Source organism: Gorilla gorilla, chromosome 10 (genome assembly GCF_029281585.2).
Source record: "Gorilla gorilla gorilla isolate KB3781 chromosome 10, NHGRI_mGorGor1-v2.1_pri, whole genome shotgun sequence".
Classification (NCBI taxonomy): domain Eukaryota; kingdom Metazoa; phylum Chordata; class Mammalia; order Primates; family Hominidae; genus Gorilla; species Gorilla gorilla.
In genome coordinates, this window is record NC_073234.2 from 51,413,161 (window position 1) to 51,434,903 (window position 21,743).

At 48.8% G+C, this 21,743-nt stretch overlaps 2 long non-coding RNA genes across 6 annotated transcripts in view; one reads left to right on the top strand and one right to left on the bottom strand.

Annotated features, from left to right (window-relative positions):
• Positions 1–21,743, bottom strand: part of LOC109029195 (uncharacterized) — a 30,015-nt gene that overhangs the window by 2,201 nt on the left and 6,071 nt on the right. Inside the window, exons 1-6 of one of the 5 annotated variants that reach the window (XR_008670151.1) lie at positions 16,102–16,476; positions 6,098–6,307; positions 4,549–4,605; positions 3,720–4,448; positions 3,147–3,298; positions 1,203–1,338 (exon numbers count right to left, since the gene is read on the bottom strand). This is a non-coding gene — a long non-coding RNA (uncharacterized lncRNA). Of the gene's footprint in view, positions 1–1,202; positions 1,339–3,146; positions 4,606–6,097; positions 6,308–16,101; positions 16,477–21,743 lie in introns of those variants that run through there. The other 4 variants (XR_008670150.1, XR_010129488.1, XR_010129487.1 and 1 more) reach the window with 4 other exon arrangements.
• LOC134756609 (uncharacterized) lies at positions 16,325–19,307 on the top strand. Its single transcript, XR_010129490.1, has 3 exons — positions 16,325–16,374; positions 16,898–17,015; positions 17,134–19,307. It is a non-coding gene; the product is annotated as an uncharacterized lncRNA (long non-coding RNA).

Consider the following 21,743-nt stretch of genomic DNA (forward strand, 5'->3'; position numbering starts at 1 on the left):
CATTTATAATAATTTTGTTAAGCTAGAATTAGAAAACTAAACAGCAAGTGGAAGAAAAGAAACTAATGGAAGGGGAGAGGAGACAAAAGAAAAAAGCTAATATGAGGTCAGGTTGGGTTGAGAAGTCAGATGCCAATCGCCCTGGCTATGTTGTCACTAGAGTGGATCATCAGATGTGATTTTTGAGCTTCTTAGCAGCCAAGGAGAAACGAGAAACAGAGGGTTTATATGATTACTATTGTATGGCAAAATAACACATCAGGTCTTCAGGAGAAAGTAAATCTTTCCTGGTAGTAAATACTGAAGATAATTTACTGTGTGGGCCCTTCCTTATATACTCAATGTAGATTACAATGCCTTTAGTGGTGGTTTTTCCAGGACAAAAAAATGCAGCTTTTCATGTGGTCATTTCTTCTGCCAACCATCAAGAGATGCCAAGCGTATAACATTAAAATGGAACTTGGCTGAAGGCATTTTTCCTGGGCAGCTAAGCTAAGGTGGTTCTAATGTGTAGTTTTTTGGTGACATGAACTGTTACTAGGATAGAACTCAGAATCTACAGAGGAACAGTTATATAAGTTATGTAAGTAGTTTTTCTCACCATCCCTGAGTATTGGCAAATGTTTTCATTTTTGCCAAGCAGAAAGGTGAAAAAATGATGTTTAATTTTAGTTTTATTTTGCATTTCTTGAATTATGAGTGCTATTAAACATCTTTCTACATGTTTATGGGCCACTGATATTTCTCTTTCTGTAAACTACTTGTATTGGCAAAAACTGCAATTACTTTTCACCAACCTAATATATATTCTTTGGCTTTTTTTTTTTTTTTTTTGAGATGGAGTCTTACTCTGTCACTCAGGCTGGAGTGCAGTGGTGCAATCGCAATCTTGGCTCACTGCAACCTATGCCTCCCAGGTTCAAGCGATTCTCCTGCCTCAGCCTCCCAAGTAGCTGGGATTACAGGTGCCCACTACCACGCCTGGCTAATTTTTGTATTTTTTTCCCCGAGATGGAGTCTTGCTCTGTTGCCCAGGCTGGAGTGCAGTGGCGTGATCTTGGCTCACTGCAACCTCCGCCTCTGGGTTCAAGCAATTCTCCTGCCTCAGCCTCCTGAGTAGTTGGGATTACAGGTGCCACCACGCCCAGCTGTGCCACCACGCCCAGCTAATTTTTGTATTTTTAGTAGGGATGGGGTTTTACCATGTTGGCCATGCTGGTCTTGAATTCCTGGCCTCAAGTGATCCACCTGCCTTGGCCTCCCAAAGTGCTGGGACTACAGATGTGAGCCACTGTGCCAGGCAGCTATTTTTAGAAAAAACTGCTTCAGTGTTCTCATCTATAAAATGGAGATAGTAATAATAGCACTTACCTTATAGGGTTACTTACTGTGAGAATTAAATGAAATAATCCATATACTTAAAATAGTGTCTAGCACATAGTAAATGATCATTAAGTATTAACAATTAAAATAATTGTTTTTTCATATTCATTAGTATGAGTTTCTTTGCAAATTAAGGAAATATCCCCATGTCATATTTTCCTCAGTTATTGGAAAAACATTTCTATGGTGGTTTTCCATATAGAAGTTTAAAATTTTTTATGTGGTTGAATGTATTAGTCTTTTCCTGTATGACTCTGGGTTTTCCATCCTGATTAGAAAAGCCTTCCCACTATGCTATGTGGGCGATGGGTTTGATTGTACCCCAAATCTCAGCATCCTGCAGTATAGCCTTATAACAAACCCGCACATATATCCCCCAAATCTAAAATAAAAGTTGGAAAAAAAGAAAGACTTTCCTATTCCAAAATGTAAATCAATTTACCCATACTTCCTTATAGAATTTACATGGCTTTATGACACTTAAATCTTTGACCCAAATGGAATTGTTTTGGTTCCATTTTTATGATCCTTCTCCAACAATATTCCAGGCATCCCAACACCATTGATTGAATATTCTATTTTCTCCATTGAGTTGAGTGGACATGTTTGAATCTTTCACTAAAGTTCTGGAGCCCCTTCCCTAGCTTAAGGTTCCTTTTGGCCTTAATGTGTCAGGGTGGATGCCGACCCATTGGAAGAGACAGGCATGGATGTGGAGTAAGGGAAAGAGGTAGAGCAGGGAGCAGAGGCTCTAACCTCTGTACCATCAGCTTGATGAGTGATCTTAACACATCATTTCTGCTTTCTGGGCCTCCGTTTCTCTGTAGAATGAGGAGAGAAGACTAGTTGTTTTCTAAGGCCTCTTCCAGTTTGAATACTGTTTGATTCTAGGGATTGCAGAGAGCAAGTGTGTGGGAGTGAGAGAGCAGGAACTGAAAATGAGACATCCATGGTATTTGCCAGTCTCTTCTTTGCCGGTCCTGCCTTCTCCCACCATCCACCACCCCTCACCCCCCAGCTCCCCTGTCCAAGGCCCAGGGGCCTGGGAACCAACAAGACCTTAGCCCTGGCAGGGGAGGGCAAGTCCCAAGAGAAGCTACTGATTGGGGGACAGCAGGCAGAGGACACAGTCCCCTGAAATACGCTGAGAAAGCCAGCCCTGTGCCAGCACCACTAGAGTCTAATCACCTCCAAGGCCCTAGACCCATCCCAAGAGAGGAAGGGCTGGGTAGGACCGGAAAGCGCCACTCCAAAGGTGGGATGTGACTGTAGGAACACACACATGCACACACACACACACACATGCACGCATATGCACACATGCACGCATATACACACACATGCACGCATGCACACACACACACACACACGCACACACACACACACATGCATGCACACATCATCCCAGGATGCATACACACAAAAGGGGGCAAAATTACTTAGGCTTTGCGGTGAGACAGACCTCCGTTCAAATCCCTGCTCCACCACTTAATCTGTATGATCTTGGCAAGGTATTTAAATTCCAGAGCGTCCTCGAGAATGAACTTCACAGGATTTTTGTGACAACTCAATGAATCCTAACACAGTGCCTGGGACAGAGTAGGAGGCCACTTTAGGATATTCTGTGTCCACTCCTGCTCCCTCTTTCTCTGTCCTAGATGCTTGAGTCTTTGATCAGGCCATAGCATGGTGCAATAGAAAGAGATCTTGGCCCTGGGGTCAGACCACCCTGCATTTGAATCCCACCCATGCAGCTTCATTACCTCACATCCATAGAGCACTGGGCATGGTGCCGGGCCCACAGTGGGCACACAACAAGTGGTGTAAATACTACTGCTAGGTTCATCTTCAATGAGCCCAGGAGCTTACTGAGGCCAGCATCCAGGTAGGACCAGGTAGGACAGGGTGTTCAGGCCTGGAGAGAAGAAGGCGTGAGCCTGAGGGATTCACTAACAAAGGCTTAAGACGATCATGCAGTAATGATCCAATGGCCCCACTGGGAGTCTTGACACTGACTCATCCTCATGTTCGATTCAATTCTAGGCAGCCTTCACAGAGCCATTTCCTGGCCTACACCCCTGTCATTCCCAGCCAGTCAATAAGCCGCCATCAATAAGGCTGCCAGATAAAATCTAGGACACACAGTTACATTTGAATTTCAGATAAATATTGAATTTTTTTGGTATAAATGTGTCCCATATATTGCATAGGGCATACTTATGCTAAGAAATTCTTATCTGAAATTCAAATTTAACTGTGCGTCCTATATTTTTATTTGCTAAAGATAGCACCCCTAGCCACTTGATCACCCACCACTTATAATAGTAATGACTTACATTTGTGAACACTTAAGCGACCATTACATCAGCTGCGTGCTGCCCTTTGCAGTCAAGGTCACGTCCACTAGCTGGTACATCCCTCCTTTGAAGAGGTGGCACATGACATTGTGGCGAGGGGACGTGCAGGCACTGCTGAGCCTCCTCAGCTCACTGAGGAGGCCCGGGGGGGCACCGGGCTCACTGGGAGTGGATGGGAGCCCTTAGTCAGCAATATCATTATTATTACCTGCCTTTAACAAGCAAAAAAACTGAAGTGCATTCGTTTAACAAACGTATAGTAAGCCTGGCGCTTTTCAAGGCCTGAGAGGAGAGGTTAACTGATGTGCACAGTCCCCCGGCTGGTGGATGATGGCCAGCTGAACTCTGCAATCCTAGGGGGAGGCGGTCAAATGATTCTCCACCCTCTCTGTCATGCCAATGCTGGAGAATCCCCAGCAATACATTGCAGGTGTGTCTGAATCTTCTGTGTATGTGTTCGTCTCCCTCCCCAGCCGGCTCCACTCTCACCTCACTCCAGGCTGGGAATGCCAGTGGCTAGAGACAGTCTTATTAACCTTAGGATTCCACTGAGGAGCTCAGAGTGGGTGCCCAGTAATTACAGGGAGTTATTGACGGGGGTCCCCTCTTTACTAAGCCACTGCTTCCTTGGGACCAGGGGCATGACACTGGTTACATACTTCCCACGGCCCTGCTCTTCTTCCTTCAGGTCACAAATTCCGAGGGCCTCTGGAAGGAGTCAAGAAAGGAAGGGCAGACACTTGGGTGGGACAGAAGAGGAGAGGTTGAAGACAGGATTAAGGCGGTAAAATACAAAACACATACTTACACAAATAACATTGTTTTGGCATCAGCAGTGCTGGCATTTACTGTGATGGGTGGGTCCCTAAAATTAAAGTTGATTGGGGAAGGGGTCAGGGCAGGGACAGGTTCAGAGTCAAGATACTCAGGGCAGTGCTGAATGAGTCTTAGAACACTAGCACGTAGGAGCAGCATTCCACAGCTGGCCCCTGCCCCTCACCCCACCCCAGCCCTTGGCCACTCCGCTCCAGCCACGCTGGCCACCCTGCCTGCGTGCTCCCTGTCAGGGCCTTTGCTCTTGCTGTTGACTGCTTGGAATGCTCTTCCCCCAAATGTCACTCAGTTGGCTCCCTTGCTTTTTCCAGTCCCCTTCTCAACAAGGCCAGCCCTGCCCATCCTGCTGAGTCCTGGAACTGCCACATCCCTGCCCTCCTCACCACCTTGCCTAGCACCGCTTTCCCCTGTCCACAGTATCTCTAACTTCTAGAACTTTTTGTTATTTTGCTCACTGATGTATCCTAACATTGCAGAATGGCACCTGGCATGGTGTGTGCTCCGTAAACATGTGTTGTGTTGAATTTGTTGAACTGAATCTGGAAGGACCTTGATCATCTAGTTATTTCTAACCAGGTGTGCTTTCCGAGTTTCCGGTGGAACTTGTCAAAACACCCCAACCAGAGTCCCTACCCCAGACCTCCCGAGTCAGCTTGAGGAGCTCCCCAAGGTTTCATATATTAAAAATCCCTTCTCTGGTGCAGTCTCCTCTCTTAGCAACTGGCTTGCCAAGGCTCCCAGAGGGCCCGCTCCGTCCAAGGTCACTGCATAGTTGGGGGCTGAGCCAGCAATCCCACAGTTCTCTCCACTTGGAGCCCATTCCAGCTCTTCAGGCGGATTGGACAGCACCTCCTAGGCCAGTCTGGGGGACCCTCAGTCCAGAACACTCATTATCAGAGAGAGTGCCTGGCACTGTTGTTCTCTGTTTAGTTTCCTCCCAGCCCAGTGCCTAGCACATAGCTGGAGCTCCATGATTTGCTTTTATTGTTTTCTGTCTTATTCTTGGTGAGCAGATATGCCTGGGCCTCGGTCCAGTTGATCTTCATCTCACGTTCTCCAGTGAGCTGAGCAGGCACAGGGCTGGAGAAGTGAGGAACGGAAGGATGCCCCTGCCTCTCTCACTATGACCTGAGTTTCGAAGCAATGTCCTGTGACAGCGAGAGAACTGGCTTGGGGCCAGTTGTCTATTGCTGTGTGGTCTGAGCCGGTCTCATAACCATTCTGTTTCCCAGCCTGTAAAATGTGGCTGGCACCCGGGGTGGACATGAGGATCCCACCTGCCAAGGTATTGCTGGAGGCTCACCATACAAACCCAAGGTTGCACTCTTGTTCAATGCCTCCTGTGGCACCCCCCTACCCAAGGACAAAGTTCATTTCCTTGGCCTGGAACCTGAAGTTCTTCCACCTTGGCCCCAGTCCCCAGCCCCTTGCCTCATCTGCTGGCACTCCTCTCTACACACCCTTCACTCTGGCCACTGTTAGTCACCACCCTGAACAGGCCACACCGTATCACACCTCCATACCTTTACACAAACCGTTCCTTCTGCTGGGAATGTCCCCTCCCTTTGCTACCCAGAGAATCACAGCATCGCCAGCCTCTGCAACACCTTCTTCCTGTTCTGTCTGTATCTGATGTGGAGGCCCGCAGCCTGGGTTACACCCCTGGCTCCACCACCTACCTGCTGAGTGACCTCAGGCAAAGTTCTCTACCCTCTCAGCCTCAGTTTCCTCATCTGCAAAATGGAGAAGATAACAAGACCATCCTTCAGGGTGTTGTAAGGATGAACTGAGATCATGTGGGACCTGGCCCCTTCCTGGCACACACGAGGTGTAAATGATGACTGTTAGTACTATCCTTAGTGTTCCTATCAATACCTCACTCTGCCCAACTGCACTCAGGATCTCTGCCCTCTAAGGTGACCCAAGGACCACCCAGGCCAGCTGATTCTGGAGAAGCATGGGGATGGGGAGATTTCCTGCAGTCAGCCCTTTCTCTCTCTCTTTCCCTCCCTCCCTCCCTTCCTTTTTTCCTTCTTTCCTCCCTCCTCCCTTCCTTTTCTTTCTTTCTTTTCTTTTCCTTTCTTTCTTTTTCTTTTCTTTTTCTCTGTTTCTCTCTCTCCCTCTTTCCTTCCTTCCTTTTTTCCTTCCTTCTTTCCTCTCTCCCTCTTTCTTTCTTTCTTTCCTTTCTTCTTTCTTTTTCTCTCTGTCTCTCTCTTTCTCCCTTCCTTCCTTCCTTCTCTCTCTCTTTCCCTGAACCCTGCCTACCGCCCCCACCCCCCACAACTACAAGAGGATTTTGCTCTGTCGCACAAGCTGGAGTGCAGTGGTAAGAACACAGCTCACTGCAGCCCTGACCTCCTGGGTTCAAGCAATCCTCCCTCCTCAGCCTCCTGAGTAGCTGGAACCACAGGCATGTGCCACCACGCCCAGCTAATTGTATTTATTTAATTTTTGGTAGAGGCGGGGGTGGAGGTGAAGGGTCTCACTACGTTGCCCAGGCTGAACTCCTGGCCTTAAGCAATCCTCCCACCTTGGCCTCCCAGCATTGATCAGCCCTTTCTGATTAATGAAACAATTAGGAGGAGAACCATAATGGCAATGGAAACAGAACTCAACAAGAACAGCTGTGTTCTTATGCAAGGGTCTGGGTCACGGCAGGTGAGACGGGAGTCTGGGGAAGGGGAGATACTGCAGCTGCAATAGGGGTTGCACCCTCTACATGCCAGGCTTGACTGTGCTCCATCCCTGAGGGGAAGTGCCAGGGACGGCCCTGCTCGCCTTCTGACCTGGTCTTCCCATCTATCAGGGCCTGCAGGAGGGCATCACCATCACCCTCTCTCTTCTCCACAACAACCGCTAGAGGACAGTGGGCTGTGGAGTTAGACTGCCCTGGTTCAGGTCCCTGCCGCGCCCCTTTCTAGGTGTGTAACCTTGGACAAATTGCTCAACCACCTGTGCTTCAGTTTCTTCCTCATCTCTAAAGCGGGGACAATAATAACGACTCCTGCTTCACTGAACTGATAGGAGGATTAAATTGCCATCATGTCTTTAAGACGCTGAGCACAATGCCTGGAAGACAGTAAGCACTCAGGAAATGTTAGTTATTATTAATCATTTCCTTATCGGGGGGTGGGGAAATAGAAGGAAAGAGAAGTGAAGTAACTTGACCAAAGCCATCCAGCTTGTAAGTGGTGGAGCCAGGATTCCACCCATGGGTTGTTTGCCTCCAAAGCCAGAGTTCTCTCAATTTTTCTATGTTGTCCCTTGTAATCACCTTTACTCCCTAAACTTAAGCTGGAAAAACAATTTTTAAAAAATATCCTAACTGGCTGGGCGCAATGGCTCACAGCTGTAATCCCAGCACTTTGGGAGGCCGAGGTGGGCAGATCATGAGGTCAGGAGTTTGAGACCAGCCTGGCCAACATGGTGAAACTCCGTCTCTACTAAAAATACAAAAAGTTAGCTGGGTGTGGTGGCGGGTGCCTGTAATCTCAGCTACTCGGGAGGCTGAGGCAGGAGAATTGCTTGAACCCAGGAGGCGGAGGTTGCAGTGAGCCGAGATTGCGCCATTGTACTCCAGCCTGGATGACAGAGCAAGACTCCATCTAGACAAAAAAGAAAAACAAAATACCCTAACTATAATGGCAATGGGTTGAAACATTTCAAATGTATGTAAATCCATGAGTTTATGATAAAAATTAATGATCACTTTCAGAGATGCTAGGGAACTCGCTCATTATTTTGAAAACTATAGGATTTTCAAGCCTCTAGATTTAGGGATGCAATCAAACTCCAGACTGTGGGAAATTCTATAGCAAAAATGACCTGGTTTCCTCAACAAATACATTGTAAGGGTGGAAAAAGAGAAAAAGGGGACCTATAATTTAAAAGAGACTTAAGGCCAGGCGCGGTGGCTCACGCCTGTGATCCCAGCACTTTGGGAGCCTGAGGCAGGCAGATCACATGATGTCAGGAGTTTGAGACCAACCTGGCAAACATGGTGAAACCCCGTCTCTACTAAAAACACAAAAATTAGCTGGACATGGTGGTGCACATCCGTGATCCCAGCTACTTGGGAGGCTGAGGCACAATAATTGCTTGAACCTGGGAGGCAGAGGTTGCAGTGAGCCAAGATCCCGCCACTGCACTCCAGCCTGGGTGACAGAGTGAGATCCTATCTCAAAAATAAATAAATAAATAAAAGAGACTTAAGGCACAGTGGCTCATGCCTGTAATCCCAGTGCTTTGGGAGGCTGAGGTGGGAGGATCGCTTGAGGCCGGGAGTTTGAGACCAGCCTGGGCAACATAGCAAGACCACGTCTCTACAAAAAATGAAAAAATTAAGCCAGGCATGAAAAGAAAAAAAAAGAGAGAGAGAGAGGCTTAAGAAGCATTAATCATTTGCAATACAGTATATGGACTTTATCTGAATCCTAATTTGAACAATTGTATAAATGAGAAAACTGGAGAATTGGAACAGTGACTAAGTATTTAATATTAAATTATTGTTAGTTTTTTAGGCATAATAATAGTAGTGTAGCTATTTGTTAAAGTCCTCTTCTCATAGAGACGCATCTGAAATAGTTACAGATGAGATGGTACGACGTCTGAGATTTGCTACAAAAGAACCCAGGGGGTATGGCTGGGCTAGAGATGAAGCTCAATTGGCCGTGAGTTGGTAATCAGTGAAGTGGGGTGATGAGCGCCTGGGGTTATTATATTACTCTCTCCACTTTTGTATATGTTGGAAAACTTCCATAATAAAAAGTTAAAGAAAAATCTGAATGATGTAAAACCGTTTTGTCTTTATAACTGCTTCTAGGAATTGATCCTCTTGGAACCTCATTTCCCCAACTGCAAAGGGAACTAAACTGTGTCATGGTGATCACCAATGCCCAACACTCACTAGGTGCCAGGCGCTGCTCCAAGAACTTGATTTGTTTTCAGTCAATCTCTGAACCACGCTATGGGCAGGGGACTTGTATTGTGCCCATTTTGGAGGAAACCAAGGTCTAAAGAAGTTAGTGGTGGGCTGGGTGTGCTGGCTCACACCTGTAGTCCTAGCACTTTGGGAGGCCCAGGTGGGAAGATCCCTTGAGCCCATGAGTTTGAGACCAGCCTGACCCATGTAGGGAGACCCGATCTTTACAAAAAAATTAAAATAAAAATAACTAGCCAGGTGTGGCGGTGCATACTGTGGTCCCAGCTACTTGGGACTCTGAGGTAGGAGGATTGTTTGGGGCCGGTAGGTCAAGGCTGCAGTGAGCCAGGATCATGCCACTGCACTCCAGCCTGGGCAGCAAAGCAAGACCCCATCTCAAAAAAAAAAAAAAAAGAAGTTGATTAACTTGCCCAGGGTTACACACAGCAGGTGGGCAGGTGGAGGAACTCCAGAGCCCTGCTGCTTATGTTGTACAATAGGCTGCCTCTCAGAGTACAGAGCTAACCGTGCATCCATGTGAGCCACTGTGGTGTCTTTTCTGCCTTCACAGGTCCTCCCCATGCTGCCACATCCCTACCTTGCCCACTGCTGGGCCAGAAGAGGCTTGCTAAGGGTGAGGACTGTGGAAACTTGCCTGTGGTACCTCACCTTGAGTCAATGTGTGTGAGGAAGGTGCTCCTGAGAGTCGCTGACCCATGACTTAGGCAAGGGTAGGGCCCCAGCTTGAAGTGCGGGCAGAACCGGGCCAGGTGGAGGCAGCTGCATGTTTACCTCCTTCCCTGGACTGCCTGGGCAATCTTTACCATCCTGGCCTGAGTGTGGAGAGACCCACTGAACTTTCTCCCAGGCGTGTGTGTGTGTGTGTGTGTGTGTGTGTGTGTGTGTGTGTGTTTGGGGAAGGAGCAGGCTGGAGCTCCAAGGCTGCCTGCAGGAGGGAGAAGAATCTACTCCTTTGAAGGGGCTCAGAGGGGCAGGAGGCTGGATGTGATGACCCCAGGTGTCCTCACTGCCTGTTCCCAGCTGTCTCCAGCTACTGGGAAGTGCATATGTGGGTATAGAGTGTGGCCACCCCGCTCTCTGGGAGATTATAGCCTAAAGGATTTAAGGATTAAAATCTCCAAACACCCTGCACCCTGGAACCATCCAGGCAGGACTGGCACCATCTCAGCACAGTTCTTTGCTGTCTGGATTCTCTCCCCATTCTATCCCTCACTCACTCATTAATTCAGTGCATGTTTGCAAGCACTTGCTCTATGGCAGGCGCTGCATTTGGCCCCGAGGGCGTGGCGATGAATAAAGCACGGTCTTATTTCTCCCAGGTTGCTCACAGTCTATTAACAGGGAAATATGAGAGTGAAGGAGAAAATATCTGCTCCACGCGCCCCTCTTCCCAGGAGCCTGGTCAGGCTTAGTTGTGCAGCCCCCTCACATTCCTCCTGTCTCCAGCCTGGTCTGGATTGATCCTTCTCCCACATGTCACAATCCCTCCCATCCGAGTCTCCCCATAACATCGCCCTGTGGGTTTGCCCTCCAGAGAGTGGGGAATGGTTCAATCTAAATCAGCATAGTTCAACAGAAAGAAAAATAACATGAGACATAAATGTGAGTTACACACATAATTTAAATTGTTTTGGGCTGGGCATGGTGGCTCAGGCCTGTAATCCCAGAAATTTGGGAGGCTGAGGCGGGCAGGTCACGTGAGCCCAGGAGTTCGAGACCAGCCTGGGCAACATTGAGAGATCCTGCCTCTACAAAAAATACAAAAAAAAAAAAAAAAAAAAATTAGCTGGACATGGTGGCATGTGCCTGTAGTCCCAGCTACTCGGGAGACTGGGGTAGGAGGATCACTGGAGCCAGAGAGGTCAAGGCTGCAGTGAGCTGTGACCATGCCAGTGCACTCCAGCCCGGGTGACAGAGCAAGGCCATCTCCATAAATAAATAAATAAATAAATAATTTTTAATAGTCACATAAAAAAATATAAAGAACAGGTAAAGTTAATTTTAATAACATTTTATTTAACCCAATATACCTAAAATGTGATCACTTCAACATGTAATCAATATAAAATTATAAATAAGACAGTTTGTATCTGCTTTTCATACTATCTTTGAAATCCAGCATGCATTTCACATTGATAGCACATCTCAACTTGGACCAGCTGAATATTAAGTGCTGACTAACCACATGTGGCTAGTGGCTACCACATTGGACAGAACAGATCTAGATTATCAATTCTGGGATCTGGTCCTCTTTACCTAGTTTTGGAGCTGGAAACACAACTCCATTATCCAAGCAACAGGCTCCACCTCCCTAGGAGAATTTGCCAGGAAGAAGGGAGGCTGCGGCCTTGTGTCCCTGCCCAGAACTCCAGCCTGTGGTGCCAGGCAGGAAAATGGGCTGAGGCTGGGCCAAGGGTGTGGCCCATTAACCAATCAGAGAGCTAAGAAGTAGGGGGTCTGGGAAGCTCAAGGGTCCCACCTGAGCTTCGTCCGGAAGTGAGCTCCATCACTTCTGATTTGGGTACATAAAGAGCTTGTAGACGCCACACCCTTGCTCTGCTGTCTCCTCCATTCTGAATGCCTTTCCACCCCTTCCTTCAATTGCATCTGCCAAAATGTTATCCTTCAAAATGCTTAAGCTACAAAATTCAGTGAACAAAGAAAGAAGTGTAACACAGAGAAAAGACCAGAAGAAAACACACCTACGTTTTAGCCATGGTTTTCTCTGGGTTTTGGAACTAGGTAACTATTTTCTTTTTACTTTTTCTTTTCCTTCCTTCCTTCTTTCTTTTCTTTTCTTTTTTTTTATTTTATTTTTTTTTTTGGAGAAAGGATCTCCCTCTGTCACTCAGGCTGGAGTGCAGTGGCACAATCATAACTCACTGCTGCCTCGACCTCCTGGGCTCAAGCAATCCTCCCACCTCAGCCTCCTGAATAACTAGGACTACAGGCATGTGCCATTATACCCAGCTAATTTTTTATTTTATTTTTTGTAGAGACAGGGGTCTATCTGTGTTATCTAGGCTGGTCTCAAACTCCTGGGCTCCAGTGATCCTCCCGTCCTGGCCTCCCAAAGTGCTGGGATTACAGGCTTAAGCCACTGTGCCCAGCCCCTCTTCTTTTTACTTTTGTACATTTTCTTTAAAAAAATTTTTTTTTTGAGACGGAGTCTTGCTCTGTTGCCCAGGTTGGAGTGCAGTGGCACAATCTCGGCTCACCACAACCTCTGCCTCCTAGGTTCAAATGATTCTCCTGCCTCAGCCTCCCAAGTAGCTGGGATTACAGGCGTGTGCCACCACGCCCAGCTAATTTTTTGTATTTTTAGTAGAGATGGGGTTTCTATGTTGACCAGGCAGGTCTCGAACTCCTGACCTCGTGATCTGCCCACCTCGGCCTCCCAAAGTGTTGGGATTACAGGCGTGAGCCACTGCGCCCAGCCTTCTTTAAATTTTGAAAAATATGAACATGTTGGCTGGGCGTGATGGCTCATGCCTGTAATCCCAGCACTTTGGGAGGCCGAGGTGGGTAGATCACGATGTCAGGAGATCAAGATCATCCTGGCTAACACAGTGAAACCCTGTCTCTACTAAAAATACAAAAAATTAGCCGGGCGTGGTGGCAGGTGCCTGTAGTCCCAGCTACTCAGGAGGCTGAGGCAGGAGAATGGCGTGAACCCACGAGGTGGAGCTTACGGTGAGCCGAGATTGCGCCACTGCACTCCAGCCTGGGCGACAGAGCAAGACTGTCTCAAAAAAAAAAAAAAATTATGAACATGTCTTAACTACATATATAATGGGAAAAATTAATTTGTTTAATATACATTTTTAAAAGCCTTACCTGGTCTTCAAAGACCAGTTAAAATGCCAACTCCCCTGAGGGTTTCTGAGACCTCGGTCTCCATTGCTTTACTCTGCTGTGGTCCTTCCTTACTCCACAGCCTGCCTGGTACTGAGTTTAACCTGGGCCTGTCCTATCTCTTCTCTAGCATCTTGAGGGTGGGGCCTGGCACAGTGTCAGCCACCCAGTAGGGGTTCTCTCTGCATTGTGGACTGAATGACTGAGGCCAGCTACAGCCAAAAGGCTCCAACTGGGCCCCTGGGTCGGCTCATGCTCTGGCCTCTCTCCAGAAAAAGTCTGCAAATCTCTCTCACCCCAGAGACTGTCAGCTGCTCAGGGAAAGGTCTTTTTGAAAATGCAGCTGATCAAACACTTGCAACAGGCCCTGAGACATCTCCCAGATCTCGCTGTCACAAGTGCTCCAGAGGACAGGCTTCACAGCCTCGACTACACAGACACTGCTGAAATATTTACGAGGCTTCTGGCTTGTGAAACAGCTTTGGCTGGGGAGAAAGGGTAGGGATGTGGCGCTTGTTAAGTACCTGGACGTGTCACACCTCACACCGTGCAGGGAGCCTCCTGGCTCAGTGAAGGAGCTGCCATTAACCTCATCTAACCTCACTGGCAGGCTGAGACCCCAAGTCCCTGAAGCAGTACGGCATCGAGGCTGAGAGCTGGGCTCTGGGGGCTGACTGCAGGGCTGGGCAGCTGGCCCCATCACCTGCCAGTTGTAGGCAACCTTGGGCAAGTTACTTAACCTCTCTAAGTCCTAGTTTCCTGTCTATAAAATGGAGATGAGAAAGAGGACCTGCCACTATTGGGAGGATTAAACAAAACAATCCACGCAGCATCCTTAGCATGGGACCTAGCACATGTTAAGTGCTGCATAAATGGCAGCAATTCTTACCATTATCGACCCAGTCAAACAAGAGTGAAGGGGCTTGGGAAGGAGGCAAGGCCACTCACTAGCAATGGCAACCCTCCAGGAATGGGCCGGACCCTCCTCTGTCTTCCTCATGTCCACTCAAGCTGGAAACCTCTCCCTCTCTCTCACCTTCTACCACCAGGCAGCCCTTCACCAGATCCCCCCTTAAACAGCCCCTGAATCTGTGAATTTTATCCACCTTCAATGCCCAACACAAGCCCAGGCCACCATCACCTCTCCCGTAATGGCAGTGGTAGCTTCCGCGTGTCTCTTCTCTGTCCTGCAGCCAGGGGGGCTTCTAAAATGGCCAATCTGGGCTGGATGCGGTGGCTCACACCTGTAATCTCAGCACTTTGGGAGGCTGAGGCAGGTGGATCACTTAAGGTCAGGAGTTCGAGACCAGCTTGGGCAACATGGTGAAACCCTGTCTCTACTAAAAATACAAAAATTAGCTGGGCATGGTGTGCATGCCTGCAATCCTAGGTACTCGGGAGGCTGAGCCACAAGAATTGCTTGAACCCAGGAGGCAGAGGTTGAACTGAGCTGAGATCGTACCACTGCACTCCAGCTCCAGCATGGGTGACAGAGTGAGACTGTCTCAAAATAAATGAATAAATAAATAAATTAATTAATTAAATGGCCAATCTGAGTGGGTGCCCACCCCTTCAACCTCCCTTACTCTGTAACTTCCCAAAGCCCTCCCCTGTCCACAAGGCTGGCATGATCTGCCTGATGCCCCAGGTACTTCCCCATCTTACAGCCTTTGCACAGGTGTTCCCTCTGTTTAGAACACTCATCCCCTCGCCAACCCCACCTCATCACTCAGGGCTCCTGGAGGCCTCCCCCGGACGCGCTCCTCCACCCATCTGCATTACTGCCCTGTTATTTTTCCATAAGGCAGCTTGGGCTTTGGCTTTGAGGCACTCGCCATGTGTGATTCTGCACTCCAGCATGTGGCTATTTACTTAAGACCTGCTTCCCCCTCTAGACTGTGAGCTCCTGGAGGGCAGGGAGGGGGTCTCTTGCTTGCTTCTGCTCTCCTAGCTCACGGCATGACTCTCAGGCTGGGCTGGAAACACTTGGTTGAATAAATGAGTTCTGGTCCCCACCCAAGCACACAAGGAGTGACCCACACTGCTGCCGGGCCAAACTGCACTGAAAAATGGCATTGCTGTGTGGACTTGGCCCTGCCCACCTCCCGCAGGCAGAGCAGGAAGGGCTGAGGAACCCTGGCCAGGCAAAGGGCGGTCATGGACACAGCACCGACACCTGCCCACCCCTTTCCAGTGACCCAGTCCTGCCTCCCACAGCCGAGCAGTGCTCTGTCAGTATGGATGGCCTGGACAATTGGGGTCATGCAAGAGGCCTGGCAAGTTGAGGGCTCTGGCCCCTGGCCCCATCTGGCTCTCTGCTGTTCCCAGGTGTCTTTTCCTCATCACTCCCTCCTTGGCCCAGACTTATCCTTTCATGTTATTCCTCTGGGGATGGTCTGTCTCCTACTAGAGGCTTACTCAAGGAAATGAATTTTTAGTGGTGGAATATTGAGCCTGTTATAGTCTCAGCCAAGGGTAGACGGCTGGGAAGGGGGTCCCTCAAACCCCACCTCTTAGACAGTTGCCTCCTGTCCCTGTGAATACAGCTGCTTTGCCTGGATCAGCCTCCAGCCTCACTCTGGGCTAGGCCACCTTCTTCCTAGGATTCAGCTCAAAGTTGGCGCCTCATGTTTTCCTTCCTCCACGCCTTCATTTGCACACCATTCTGGTCCCCTGCAGGGCCTCATTCTCCTCCCCCAACATCACTGTCTCTTGTCTGTTGAAGCCTACCCTTTAAGATGCAGTTCAAAAACCACCTCTCCTTCAGGCCAATCCTTTTCAATCTCCCAATCAGATATAACTTCTTCTTCTGAATCCTCCAAAAGCACAGTACTGATAACCATCAATCATATATGGCTTTGTCTGAAGGATATTGGGAGACAAACAGCTGTCTCAGTTGTACCTGACATTCTAGAATGTTATGGTTCTTTGTTGCATGTAATACAAGCTGGTGCTGGTTATAAGCTTCTGAACAATGATAAGGATGGTGCCATTTGACATTCGGTAGGTGCATTCGACTATAAGTTCCTTGAGGGTGTGGATGAGAGTTCCACATCTTTGTCTCCCTAGCACCTAGCATGGTGCCGGCACACAGTAAATTCTCAGCAAATGGTTCTGTGGTTCAGAATGGATGTTCACAATAATGGCTCTAACTCGTCAGACCTGTCGTATGCCAGGCTGACATACGACGTATGTGCTGAGCCCTGTCCAAATGTCATCTCACTGAGTTTTCACAATCACTCTCTGGGCCAGGCACCAATAGTCTCCACTAAGAAGTAACCCCACAGGGCCGGGATTTGTGTCTGTTGTGGTCACTGTTGTACACACATCAGTGTTTGACATGGAGTTGGCCCTCATAAATATTGTTTGAATAAGTAAATCAGTTAATGGATACCCATTGTAAAGATGAGGAAACTGAGGCTCAGATTTACCTAAGGTCAATCATCTAGTAACTGGGAGAGTCAGAATTGGCACCCAGATTGATCTGACCCCAAACCCTGTATTCTTCAATATTGAACTCTACCAGGTTAAGGGATGGAGCAGGAAGGCTTGAGATACACAACCCATATCTTTAAGGCACTTTCCATCTGGTAGAGAAACGGAAATGTATGCACATAGCGGCACATGCGATGGCAACAGAACCCGTGAGACCCTGGGGAAAGAAGTGACTTTTCAAGGGCCTGCTGCAAGGGAGGGGCTAAGCCTGGCCTAGAACTTTAGTTACCTGAAAACCTGATTTTTTTGTGTTATTCTAATGTGCAGAGGGCCTGTACCAGGCCTACTAAAGAGTGAGCTGATGCGGCTGAGAGTTTTGGAATGTGAGGCTGGGATGACAAGCCTGGGGCCTGGCTCTTCTGTGCTCAGTGAGGACTGCTCCAGCCTCAGCCCCAACTCCCAGCAAAGCCCAGGTGTGGGGAGCAGGGGAGGTAAGACAGAGATGAGGAGGGACAGAAATGTGGTTTCACACCTGACCCAGCAATTCCTGCAGCTGGGAAGCATGGCGACTCAGAATGCCGATGCCTGCCAGAGGCTTCGGCTTCTTGTCCTGCGTTTTGGAGACCATATCTGGAGAGGCACAGTGTGAGGGGCATGGGGAGGCAGGAGTAGGACTGCAGCAGAAAGGGGTTTTGCAACCAGCCTCTGGCTGGTCAGCACAGGAGTGTCAGGTTCTTTACTGTGGGGCTGCTGGGGATGAGAGAGGCAGGAAGAACCCCTGTGAAGAACAGTGAGAAGGGTAGGGGCCAGGGGCCTGCAGGGTGATGGCAGGCTTTGAAGTGTGTGAAACGCTGCCACAGCTGAGGCCCAGCTATACCCAGGAGGGAGCAAGCAGCCTGATGCCTGAGCTGGCCTGGCCCATTCACCTCTTGTGGCCCAACCTGAGAACCTTCTTACTGTGGGTGAGCTGGGCCTTGTCTAGCCCCTGCCTCTGCACCCCCATCACTGGCCTCAAAAGCACAGGTTCTCTCTTTTCCTGCACGGTGGGGAGGCAGAGAGTGGTGCAGGCTGGGTGTGCGGGTCTGTGTGTCAGGGGGTTATTGGTGAGAATCTGGGGAGAGGCGCCTGGATAGCTCTGATTCTACCCACCTAGGAGGTCTGAGACCCTCCCAACTCCTCCCCGACTCCCAGCCTCAGTGTTGTTGCTGAAACCCTCTTGAGCTGATGGTGCCTACGTGGGGTCAAATGCATTCTTCTCACCAGCCTTGGCCCCAGCGTGTCATGTAACCTTGTGTTAGTCACTCAACCTCTTTGGCCTTGTGCTTCCGTGTCTGTAAAATGAGAAGTTGCCTCCGTCCACACCTTTGCCCCTCCCCACCGCCAACCCACACTTGCCCCAGACAGAGCTGGCAACAAAAGCAGACTGCGGAGTGGGAGGGACTGCCATGGCATGGACCTGGAAGGAGGAGAGAGGCAATGCCTGCGGCCAGACCTTCGCTCCCCTCAGAGCAGCCCTGAAAATATTCCCGGCTGGTCTTTGCCTCTCCACGGTCACAGCAGCCTCGTGATGAAGTTGGCAGGGGGAATTCTACAGAGAGGACAGAACTTCCTTCCATCTTCTCCTGCCCCTAGCTGCTGCCTGGGATCCACTCATCCCCTTCTTCTCTCCTTGGCCTCACTCTGCAGTGGGGGGGACTCACTGACTCCAGGGTTCAGCCACTGTCCGCATGCTAATGAGCTAAGGAGTCCCAAACCTCCACCACCAGCCCAGCACTCAACCTCATGGGCCCCAGTGCTGGGCCCCAGGGCGGGAAGGGATGTGGTCTTCCCCCTGAACACAGTGCATGGTGCCTCCTGGGGCTGCACAGGGAGGAGGCCTTGCCCGGACCTCTCTCCTGGGAACCAGGAACCTCTGGCCAACTGCCTACAGGACATCTCCACCTGGATGTCCTACAGGCCCTCAAACTCAACCTGACACCCGCCCAAGCACCTCAGCTCCTTTCCCTTTTCATAATGGGATCATTCTCCCAGGGACTCAGTCTTCACACCTTTGCCCTTTTTGATGCCCCTTCTGCCTTTCTCTCACTTCTACTGTCTTCCCAAGTCCTGTCGGTCCTGTCCCATGCTGTCCCTTTTCTCCATCTTTTCTGCCCCTGGATCACTTGTCTTATTTTCTAGTGATCAAACATGTTTACAGCATGTGTTAGATGGTTGGCTCTGCTCTAAGTGCCTTACAAATCCTAACTCTCCTCATTCTCACAACCTTCAGTTTACAGAGGATGAAACTGAGGCACAGAGAAGTCAAGCATCTTGTGTAGGGCCAGGATTGGGACCCACGCAGCCTGCTCCAGAGCCGGGCTCTGACCCCCCACAAGAGCCATCACTAAAGTTCCACTTACCGCTGCACCTTCAATCTCTTCCTCTCTCCATCCCTCCCACATGTTCACAGACAAAATCTTCTTCCTTATTTAATAAAACAATATAATGACCAGCCTGGCAAACATGGTGAAACCTCATGTCTACTAAAAATAGAAAAATTAGGCCTGGCGTGGTGGCTTACGCCTGTAATCCCAGCACTTTGGGAGGCCAAGGCGGGTGGATCACCTGAGGTCAGGAGTTCGAGACCAGCCTGACAAACATGGTGAAACCCCGTCTCTACTAAAAATACAAAAATTAGCTGGGCATGATGGTGGGTGACTATAATCTCAGCTACTTGAGAGGCTGAGGCAGGAGAATCGCTTGAACCCAGGAGACAGAGGTTGCAGTGAGCGGAGATCGCACCACTGCACTCCAGCCTGGGTGAGAGAGTGAGATTCCACCTCAAAAAAAAAAAAAAGAAAAAAAGAGAAAACAATGTAATAGCAAAAATTACTACAGAGGTTGGTCTTTCTTTTTTTTTTTTTTTTTTTTTTTTTTTTTTTTTTTTTTTTGAGGCTGAGTTTCACTCTTGTTGCCCAGACTGGAGTGCAGCAGTGCAATCTTGGCTCACTGCAACCTCTGCCTCCCAGGTTCAAGCGATTCTCCTGCCTCAGCCTCCCGAGTAGCTGGGATTACAGGCATGTGCCACCACATCCAGCTAATTTTTTTTTATTTTTAGTAGAAACGGGGTTTCGCCATGTTGATCAGGCTGGTCTCGAACTCCTGACCTCGGGTGATCCATCCACCTCGGCTTCCCAAAGTGCTGGGATTACAAGCATGAGCCACTGCGCCTGGCCTGGTTGGTCTTTCTGAAGCATGACTTTAAACACGTAATTTCCATGTTCAATAAAACCTTGAGGCCAGGCACAGTGACTTACTCCCGTAATCCCAGCCTTTGGGAGAGCGAGGTAAAAGGATCGGTTGAGCCCAGGAGTTGGAGACCAGCCTGGACAACATACTGAGATCCTGTCTGTACAAAAAATAAAATTAACCAGGCATGGTGGTGCAGGCCTGTAGTCCCAGCTACTTGGGAGGGTAAGATGGGAAGATCGCTTGAGCCTGGGAGGTTGAGGCTGACGTGAGCCATGATTGTGCCACTGCATTCCAGCCTGGGCGATAGAGTGAGATTCTGTCTCAAAAATTAAATAAATAATAAAATAAAATAAAGCTTGAAACTCCCCATTACTTTCCCGCCTTGTACAAACAGAATAAAGCCTATCATGGGGCTGGAGATTTGAGGATGTTACCCCAACAACCTCCCCAGCTCCCCTGGGGAGCCCCTTACTGTTTCTGACTCCCTTGAGGCACTATTCCCCCAGCCCTCAGCCACCCCAGCACTGCCCGTCCCCTCCTGCCCGGGGGTGAGTCTGAAGGGATCTCATTCTTCTTGAAGAATGGCTTCTACCAAATGTGTCAACAGGGACAGAGACCACAGACATGACAAATGAATGAACAAATGAGTAACTGTGGAACTGAGCTGCCTTATGTGGTGGAAATTATTTCATTAAACAATATTTGTGGAACCCTTAAGGCTAACACTAATAGCTAACACCAAGAGCTTATTGTGTGCTTATAGTCATCAAACACGCATAGAGCATGTGTTAGATGCCTGGTTCTGTTCTAAGTGCCTTACAAATCCTAACTCTCCTCATTCTCACAACTTTCACAACTCATCTCTCACAAGCTCTCATACAGCTTTTAAATAGAGGAGCCGGGATCTGGAGCAAAGCTGCTTGACTGTGTAGCCTTGGCTTTTGACTACCACACCTAACTATCACCAGATCCCAGAGGAATGTTACACGAATGTTTAATATTTGAGTAATGTCAGCTGGGCTCATGCCTGTAATCCCAGCACTTTGGATGGCTGAGGCGGGCAGATCACCTGAGGTCAGGAGTTGGAGACCAGCCTGGCCAACGTGGTGAAACTCTGTCTCTACCAAAAATACAAAAAGTAGCCAGGCGTGGTGGTGTGCGCCTGTAGTCCCAGCTACTCAGGAAGCTGAGGCAGGAGAATCGCTTGAACCTGGGAGGCGGAGGTTGCAGTGAGCTGAGATCGTGCCACTGCACTCCAGCCTGGGCAACAAGAGCAAAACTACACCTCAAAACAAAAATTTTTTTGAGTAATATCCAAAGACCACCTCATGGGAACATATACCCTAGTTACTTGGGAGGCTGAGGCAGGAGGATGCTTGAGCCCAGAAATTCAGACTGTAACAAGCCATGATCATACCACTGCACTCCAGCTTAGGCAACACAGCGAGACCCTGTCTCAAAAAAATGTTCGGGTGACATATAAACAATGTCAAGGTAATAGAGTCCAACATCTGAGAAACATCATAGCACTGACAATGTCAACATGTCTGAGGAATATAAGGATTTTGTATAATGCTGTACTTTACTCAACCAAATATTTATCAACCCACTACATCCATGTCAGGCACTATTTTAACCCACAGGTGTAAAGCAATGACACAACACCCCCAAACTCCTCCTCTTCTGTAGCTGACGTTCTAATGGGA